This window comes from Schistocerca nitens, chromosome 8 (assembly GCF_023898315.1).
Source record: "Schistocerca nitens isolate TAMUIC-IGC-003100 chromosome 8, iqSchNite1.1, whole genome shotgun sequence".
Lineage (NCBI taxonomy): Eukaryota > Metazoa > Arthropoda > Insecta > Orthoptera > Acrididae > Schistocerca > Schistocerca nitens.
The window spans coordinates 348,351,332-348,360,461 of record NC_064621.1 but is presented as its reverse complement, the minus strand read 5'-3'; positions in this window follow the sequence as shown (position 1 = coordinate 348,360,461).

Below are 9,130 nucleotides of genomic sequence, written 5' to 3'. Positions count from 1 at the left end.
AGTTGACGGCAACCGTGGTGAGATTTTTCCTTTTTTCGTTCATCATATGTCAATTATCCACTGGAATATCCACGGAATTCGCTCCAATCGGATGTACTGTCGATCCCCTTACAATCCTGCTCCCCAGTCCTCTTCTGTCGTCAGGAAACAAAGGTTCGTCCCCATGATCGCTTTGTCTTCACTCATCTCCAATCATTCCAGTGTGATCTCGCCTCTGTTGCTGACGTTCCGGCACACAGGCGACGTATGATTCTTCTACATGATACATTCCATTATCACCAAATCCACTTACACAGTCCCTTCCAAGCTGTTGCTGTACATCTTTCCCTTTCTGGATTCATATGTCTTTGTACCATATACATTCCATCATCCACACCAATGGCAAGAGCCGATCTCCTTCATCTCGTTGGTCAACTTCCACCTCCCTATTTGCTGGTTGGGGACTTCAACGCCCGCCACCTTCTTTGGGGATCTCCGCGTCCTTGACCGAGAGGCTCCCTATTGCTTGACCTCCTCCACCAAGCAGATCTCGTTTGTGTCAACACTGGGAAACCTACATTTTTGTCTGCCTCCACGTCAGCCTACTCTCATTAGGTCCTATTGGTCGCTGCTGTTCAGCTAGTTTGGTGCTTTCAATGGTATGCTCTTGCTGATACACACTCGAGTGACTATTTTCCATGTGTCCAACGATTGCAGCCACAACTGCCATCTATGCACCCAAGATGCTGGAAGTTTCTCCAAGCCGATTGGACACTTTTCACCTCACTAGCAACATTTGATGACCGTCAATTTCCTTGCATCGATGATCACGTCACTCATGTTACGGAAGTTATTCTTACAGCCGCGGAACGTTCAATACCTCGTACCTCCCCTTTATCCTGACGCCCCCAGTTCCTTGGTGGAACGAGGCGTGCCATGACGCAATACACGAGCGGAGACGTCCTCTTCGCGTTTTCCGCCATCATCCTACGTTGGCCAACTGTATCCGCTATAAGCAATTACGTGCGCGGTGCCGTCGGATCATACGCGATAGCAAGAAGGCAAGCTGAGATTTCTTTACCAGCTCCTTTAAGGCCCCTTTCACTCTGGCACACTGGTGAAGGTTGCCAGTGATGGTCACTGGTGACTGTGGTGAACACTCTCGGGTCACTGGTGTCCGCCACCGCAGGTATTGCCAACTAATTAGTTAGTGAAATGGACTCGTACAGGGGTAGCAACAAAATTTCGCTAGCCTTTTGTGTTTCGAAAAAAAAGGTATTAAATTTGATAAAAGAACATACAACTTACCAATTTTGTTTTTCTTATCCATGTTCTTCTCATTGAAATCAGGCACAAACTTCGTTATAATTTCTTGCCACGCACTCGTTTCCATCAGTTTGTTGCCACAGTCATCGCTTTTCACATCCCAAATAGCAGGAAGGCTTTCTACTTCACTTACAAAATATACCGTGTTAATCAAATCTAAACTCATGAGTACAGTGTGTACAGTATAATGTTCAGTGAATATTTCGCGTCACTGTCTCAGAAATGATTGCCTGTCGGTTGGCAGATCTGCAGCGCTGTGTCTGTGATCAGTGTTCCAGTGTGAACACTCCAATTCAAAGTAATGTATGTACAGCGGAACTGCTGACAACACAGTGACCTTATCCATCACATGTGGCGAGGCTGAGTCACTGCTGGGTCACAGTGGCTCGATGAGGCAGTGTAGTTTTGCGGTTTGAACGCTCCAGTTCACACGAATGTATCTCTGTCGGTGACCGAGGCTGGTGACCATCACCTGTGTCCCAGTGTGAATCGGGCCTAACACCTTGCCTAACACCTTCAGTCCCTCACCAGTTGTTTGGAGTCGAATCCGACAGATATCTGGCACATCCAGTCTTACCTCGACTTCTAGGCTAACTGTCGCGCAGGATACATTAGTGGACCCAGTCGCAATCTCTAACTCATTGGATCAACACTTTGCTGAGATTTCGAGCCCTTCTAATTACCCACCAGCTCTTCTCCCAAAATGACGGGCAGCAGAAGAGCGACCTCTTGCCTTTTCCTCTCAAAATCGCGAAAGCTATAATGCCGTTTTTAATGTGTGGGAACCCAGACATGCAATCTCCGCCTCTAGCTCTTCTGCTCCTAGACCGGATGGTATCCACGTCCAAATGTCGCTGCATTTATCATACCATAGTCGGTCCTTCCTCCTTCGCCTTTATAATCGACTCTGGGTCGACAGTACCTTTCCCAGAAGATGGCGGGAAACTACCATCATTCCTGTTCCGAAACGTGGAAAGGACAAACATCTCCCCTCCAGCTATCGCCCAACCTCTCTCACTTGTTGTGTTTATTAAGGTTTTGGAGTGTATAGCAAATTGCTATAAAGGCTGGTGGCGTGAGTCCCAAAACCTTTTAACGACTGCCAAATGCGGTTTCCGAAAGTATCTTTCCTCAGTTGACCATCTTGTTGCTCTCTCCACATATACCATGAACAATTTTCTCAGGAAACGCCAAACGGAAGCAATATTTTTTGATCAGGAGAGGGCATACGATACCTGTTGGCATCCTCCACACACTGTTCTCTTGGGGTTTTCGAAGTCGGCTACCCCTTTTCATCTGTGAATTTGCGACAAAGACCACATTTAAGGCGCAGGTGAACACTACCCCGTACTTTCTCCCAAGAAAACGGGGTGCCCCAGGGCTCCATGCTAAGTGTTGTACTGTTTGGCATCACCATAAATCCAATTATGGATTGTCTCTTTTCCGATGTCACGGGCTCCTTCTTTGTCGACGATTTCGCAATTTACAACAGCTCTCAATGGACCAGCCTTCTTGAAAGACGTCTTCAAGAATGTCTCGATCGCCTTCACTCATGGAGCATCGAAACCGGCTTCCGATTTTCTCCCAGTAAGACCGTCTGTGTAAATTTTTGGCGTCGTATGGAGTTTTATCCGCCTTCCTCACATCTAGGCTCTGTTGGCCTTCAGTTAGCGGATGTCGCGAAATTCGTGGGACTTCTGTTTGACAGAAAACTGTGCTGGTGTTCCCACGTTTCATATCTTTCAGCTGGTTGTCTGCGATGCCTCAGCACCCTCCGTGTCCTGAGTCGTACCTCCTGGGGAGCAGACCGAGTGATGCTGCTCCACCTATATCGTGCCTTAGTGAGCTCAAAATTGGACTATGGAAGCATAGTTTACTCCTCTGCACGGCCGTCTATTCTTCGACGTCTAGGTTCTGTCCACCATCGTGGATTGTGTTTAGCGTCTGGAGCTTTTTACACTAGCCTCACGGAGAGTCTTTTCGCTGAGAATGCTGAACCTTATCTGTCCACTCAGCGAGGTGTCCTGAGTCGTTACATTAGTCATCTGCCTTCCATGCCTACTCATCCAACCAATGTCGTTTCTTCGACGACTCCTTGGATTTAGGGTATGCAGGCAGCCCTTCCTCTCTACTACCAGTGGGAGTCCACTTCCGTCAACTGTTACATTTACTTTCCTTCCAATTTCCTAAAATTTTCTTGACAAATTGGGGCACGACGCCACTTTGGCTTCGCCCTCGGACCTGCTCTATGCCCACAAATGGAGTATGCCACATATATTTACACTGGTTCAGCACACATCGCTTTTCAGATGCCCCAGAGGTAAAAATCGTGGGGGTTTGAGTCCAGTGATCTAGAAGGCCATGGTACAGGGGCCTCCATGTCCTGTCCAACGTCCGGGGAAGATGAGCTGTAATGGGAAGTGGGGTGGTGCTCTGTCATGCAGAGGGCACATAACCAAAGGCACATTCTCAAGCAGCCCAGGTGGAGTATTCTGCAGGAAGTTCAGGTACGTTCCTCCGTCCAGATGTTGTGGAAAAATAACTGATCCGAGTATGTGGTCGCCAAGAATCCCTGCCCACACATTGATGCTGAACTGATGCTGATGAAATGCCTCAACCATTCCCTGAGGATTGTCTGTAGCCCACAGATGACGATTATGCAGATTGATGATGCCAGTTCTCGTAGAGGCTGCTTCGTCGGTAAATCAGACTGATACCATAAATCCCATAATTGTGATAGTCCGGTGCAAAACTCACAGGCGAAATCCTTCCTCTAGATGGAAATCAGCTGGTTATAATCCTTACAGTCATTGTAGGTGGCAGGGATGGTTGCCTTTGTTATCCAGGTTACACATAATCGTACTTAGGACTACGGCATGTCTGCGGCCCACTTGCATGGAACTTGTACTAGGGTTCGTCTCAATGTCTTGTAGAAACCGTTCCTCCAAATCTGGTGTACGAACAGTACATTGCCCCCCTGCACGTCCGTCTGTCTGAAAGGACACGTGATCACTCAAAGGCCCAAAAAGCGCTTGAAAAGTTGCGTGATATGGTTGGTGTCTGTGAGGGTACTTGTCTGTATAGCTTTGCCTCATCTCGACCGTTTCCATCTGCTTGACTGTACACATACGCCATCTCGACTTGCTCCCGACATGAATACCGGACCATTCTGCTTAAAGTATACTGCGCCAGTCACACAGCCTGAAACACACGACGAACACAGGACACGTGGACAGAGGTTCATTCGTCAGCGCAATCTACCGTGCAACAATGTATTTCCGTACACATGTTCACAGGACCTTTCTTCTCCATTCCCAGTCGGGAATCCGTCTCCGCATTTTCTTTATCGGTTTTATTAACGTTCACCCTCTATAAAAGATAGAGGATCTTAAACTGTGTATTCTGACGAAATTGAAATTCCTAGATTTTGGGAATTTGGGTTCAACAGGAAGCGTGCACAAGTAGCTGAAGCCGTTAAGATGACCGCTCACGTAAAGCAGGAAGTCCCGGCTCGTGTAACGGTTTGGCACAAACACTTCTGCATTTATTTCAATGCCCGATTGTGTCTAATGTCGGAGTTTCAATTTCATGATGTATATATGCAGTTCGGGGACCGAAAACAAAGGATTTCTGTTCTTTCGGACATGTCCAAAATAACAGCAACCACACATATACACATATGCTCCTTGACGGCAATTAATGATCATTCGGTGCAGATGAACTCTTCGTCTGACCTCTTGTGAATCAGAATAAGCTTGGAAGCAATGAAGGTAATGTAAAAAAGAAGTCGTGTGACGAAGGTCTCCCGTCGGGTAGACCTTTCGCCGGGTCTTTCGATTTGACACCCCTTCGATGGGGCTGAAATGATGATGATTAGGACAACACAACACCCAGTCCCTGAGAGGAGAAAATCTCCGACCCAACCGGGAATCGAACCCGGGCCATTAGGTATGATATTCTGTCGCGCTGGCCACTTTTCTTTCCTTGTATTTGGTCGTAGCGGACGTCACACGACATCCGTTGAAGTTCGTTATTGATCATTTCACTCAGTTTTTTTTTATTACAGAGACCAGCCGGCTCTCTGACTGAACACACTGCGTTACCGTGCCGGCACCACTTAGCTACCGGGGGTGGACAGGGTGATGTATAAGGGAACTACGTACACTGCCGGGAAAAAAATTAGTACATTTGTAAAGTCGACTCGATTTTGATACGATGACGGCATTTGCCACCTGGAGGATATTAGATGCAGATGGTTTTAGCGTCGTCCGCCAACAGATAGCGTAGTGGCAATGCTACCAGAGAAACGTCTGTGTCACCCTATAATAGGGAATGCTCACAGTCAGAGACTCAGTCTGGTGCAGAAACGTCAAGCCAGCAGGCAACCATGCCACACAGACGCACTCGTGCTTCCTACAGCCACCTAAGCGAGTTTGAAAGGGGTCAAATTGTGGCCTCCCGAGTGTCGGGATAGTCCTTTCCGAAACTGTCAAACAAGTTGGACATGGTGCTTCAGTTTTTAACGATGCTGGTATCAGTGGTCACGTCAACATTCTCACACACGTAGGTAAGGTTCTGCACATTCGCGTAGCATACACACCCACCAGGATTGTCATAATGTAAGGGCAGCATGGGCAACGCAGATAAGAGGGCTTATTAGTACTGAGGCTACGTGTGTGCACATCTCTAGCCCATCTTACAGAGTCTGCCTGCACTCAGATGGTCGTTTGCACGTACGATGCAGACCTGGTGAGCGCTGTCTCGTAGGGTGCATTCGTCAAAGACACAACAGCCCTACCCCAGGCCTTATGGTCTAGAGTGCGATAAGTTACAACTATCGTCCACTTTTGGTGTTTTCAGAGGGGACGCTAATGTTCCATACATGCAGAATGTTGTTAGCCCCGTTCGTACAACAGAAAGGTGGTGCTGTTCCAACAACATGATGTTCACCCACGCACTGTCCTTGAAACTCAACGTGCTCTACAAGGAGTGAAGAAGCAACTTCCCTGGCCAGAACAATGTCCAGATTTGTCTTCAGTCGAGCACGTATGGTATATGATGGGACGAGAAGTGTTTCATGCTACTCATCAACCAGCAACTTTTACAGAGCTACGTGAACAGTCGAGCAGGCGTGAAACAACGTATCCCAGGACAGCGTTCGCCATCTGTACGATCGGCTGGATGCCAGAATCAGTGCCTGCATTGCCGCCCATGGAGGCTACAATACACAGTAATGTGGGTGTTTCAGCATGGATCAATACCTGGTGCCTCAGAACCTTGAGTGCTGTCGACATGTAAATGTAATCAGTTCGTGTTCTGGCTCAAATGGTTCAAATGGCTCTGAGCACTATGGGACTCAACTGCTGTGGTCATAAGTCCCCTAGAACTTAGAACTACTTAAACCTAACTAACCTAAGGACATCACAAACCTCCATGCCCGAGGCAGGATTCGAACCTGCGACCGCAGCACTCGCATGGTTCCGGACTGCGCGCCTAGAACCGCGAGACCACCGCGGCCGGCGTTCGTGTTCTCCAGGGGCACTACTGCAGTAATAAATCTTGAGGAATTGGAAACCTCTAAAGGATTGTCATAATTTTTTTCCAGTAGTTTGTGGCAACTTGGGAATTTGAGTTAGATTGGAAGCATGCTCAGATAGCTGAAGCAGTTAAGTGGAGAACCTGGGTTTGTGTCCCGGGCTGGTATAATTTCCACTTGTCACCACTGAACTTATTTCAGTGCTCGACTGCGGCTAATGTGTGATTTTCAATTTCGTCATGTATATACACAGCTGCAGGATCAAAGACAAATAGTGTCGAATCTTTCAAATGGTTGAAATGACACTGAGCACTATGGGACTCAGCATCTGAGGTCATCAGTCTCCTAGACTTAGAACTACTTAAACATGACTAACCTAAGGACATCCCACACATCCATGCCCGAGACAGGATTCGAACCTGTGACTGTAGCAGCAGCGCGGTTCCGGACTGAACCGCCCAGTACCGGTTGGCCACAGCGGCCGGCATGATTCTTTCAGACATGTCGGAAACAACAGACACCACTCACATAAATATATGCTCCCTGATGGCAATTAATGATCTTGCTGGACTCGGCAAGAGGCGAAGAGTGATAAGGTTGATGGGCAGGGGATGATAAAGATGTAGCGTGCAACACATTGGGCATTTGTGTTGGTCAGGAAGAGCAGCTAGCCGAAGCGGTTAAGGCGACTGCTTGTGTAAAGTGGGAAATCCAGGTTCGTGCCCTCGTCCGGCACAAATTTCCACTTTTCGCCACCTAATTTACTTCAGTGCCTGACTGCAGCTAATGTGTGGATTTCAGTTTAATCATGTGCATATGGTTACGGGATCGAAAACAAATGGTGTTGTTCTTTCGGACATGTCCAGGCACCATTCATATAAATATGAGTATTCTGAGATAAGAAACCAACTGGTCACACATGAATGTTACACGCAGTATTAGGTCTTGAATGAAAAATGCGTTTGAGATATGTGTTTGTAAAATGTTTGGATTCAAAGACATCAGTGGCACTTCCTTGACCTACATTCATATACAGAGTAGGTAACGCAAGATTGATCCCGAAAATATTTTCAATAAGACTGACGCAGGACTGACCCTTGTTAACGAACATCACAGCAGACACTGAAATGGCCGCCGTTGATAGCGATCCATCATTGTGGTTAGTCTATGAAACAGTGAGACACGCGTACGCCTGTGCCTGAGGAATAGCAGCAATACCATTTTCAGTGTCCTGATGTATCTTCTTCAGTCTGTGAACATCGTCTGAGTATATCTGACCCTTCGTTTTGGCCCACAGAGAGATCAGGCGATCAAGATGGCCAGGAGATTGCACTACCTCTCCAGATTGTCCTCTTCTCAGTGCACACCTCATACACTCGTGAAAAGATTCTCAAAATGGTATCTGCTTTTGATCAGTGTTGCTAAAATATTGACATAGCCGTTTATATTTTGTGAGTTGATCGACATATGGGTTAAACTGTTTCTGAACATATCGGTTAGCAGTAATAGTTTGGTGAAAGAATCGTTTTACGGTGTGGGCACAAACCACTGTGCACTAAACACCAATCTTTACATTATGCAAAGGCCCTTCTAGGTACAGACAGTCATTCTCTGATGCATAATGGATCATATTCTGTGTTCAAGATCCCTTACAAGTGGATCAGGCCTCATCTGAAGAAGGGAAAAACTGAGGATCTAAAAGTATTGATTCCGCTTATCTCTCAATCATTCAATTAGTATCGATTGTGTCCTCACAAATGAACCGTTTGTCATCGTGGAATGACAGAGAGACTTTCAGCTGTGATATATTGTATAAGACATGGTTTCGCGATCTAAAGCATACTTGCTGTTCCTTATGCCGAGGTTGAGATGGAGCATCGCCAACACTGTTGAGCAGGCACTACTTGTAATCATGGTCATGAGAGCCACTGAGGCCGCATGATGCACATTCTTAGCCTGCCTGGGGTGACACGTGAATCTCTACCATATGTGTACATTCATCTTAGCCCCACAAACTTCACAGTTGTGTCACATTCACCTCGTCTTTCATGCTCTTGTTTTGACATGTTATGCGATAAGGATATCCATACGTCCAGACATCCCAAATGCCTTATATGGCACCTTATTACTTTATATGGATCGCAGCCATTCATCCGGCTCATTAAACTGCCTTTACTCATATAAAGTAACTTTTTATCAGCGAAGATGTGTTTCACAGACTCATAGTGAACTCAGTACTTGTGGAGTTTGCAGACCAGTATACACGTATTGACATGGACAGGCTTTGTG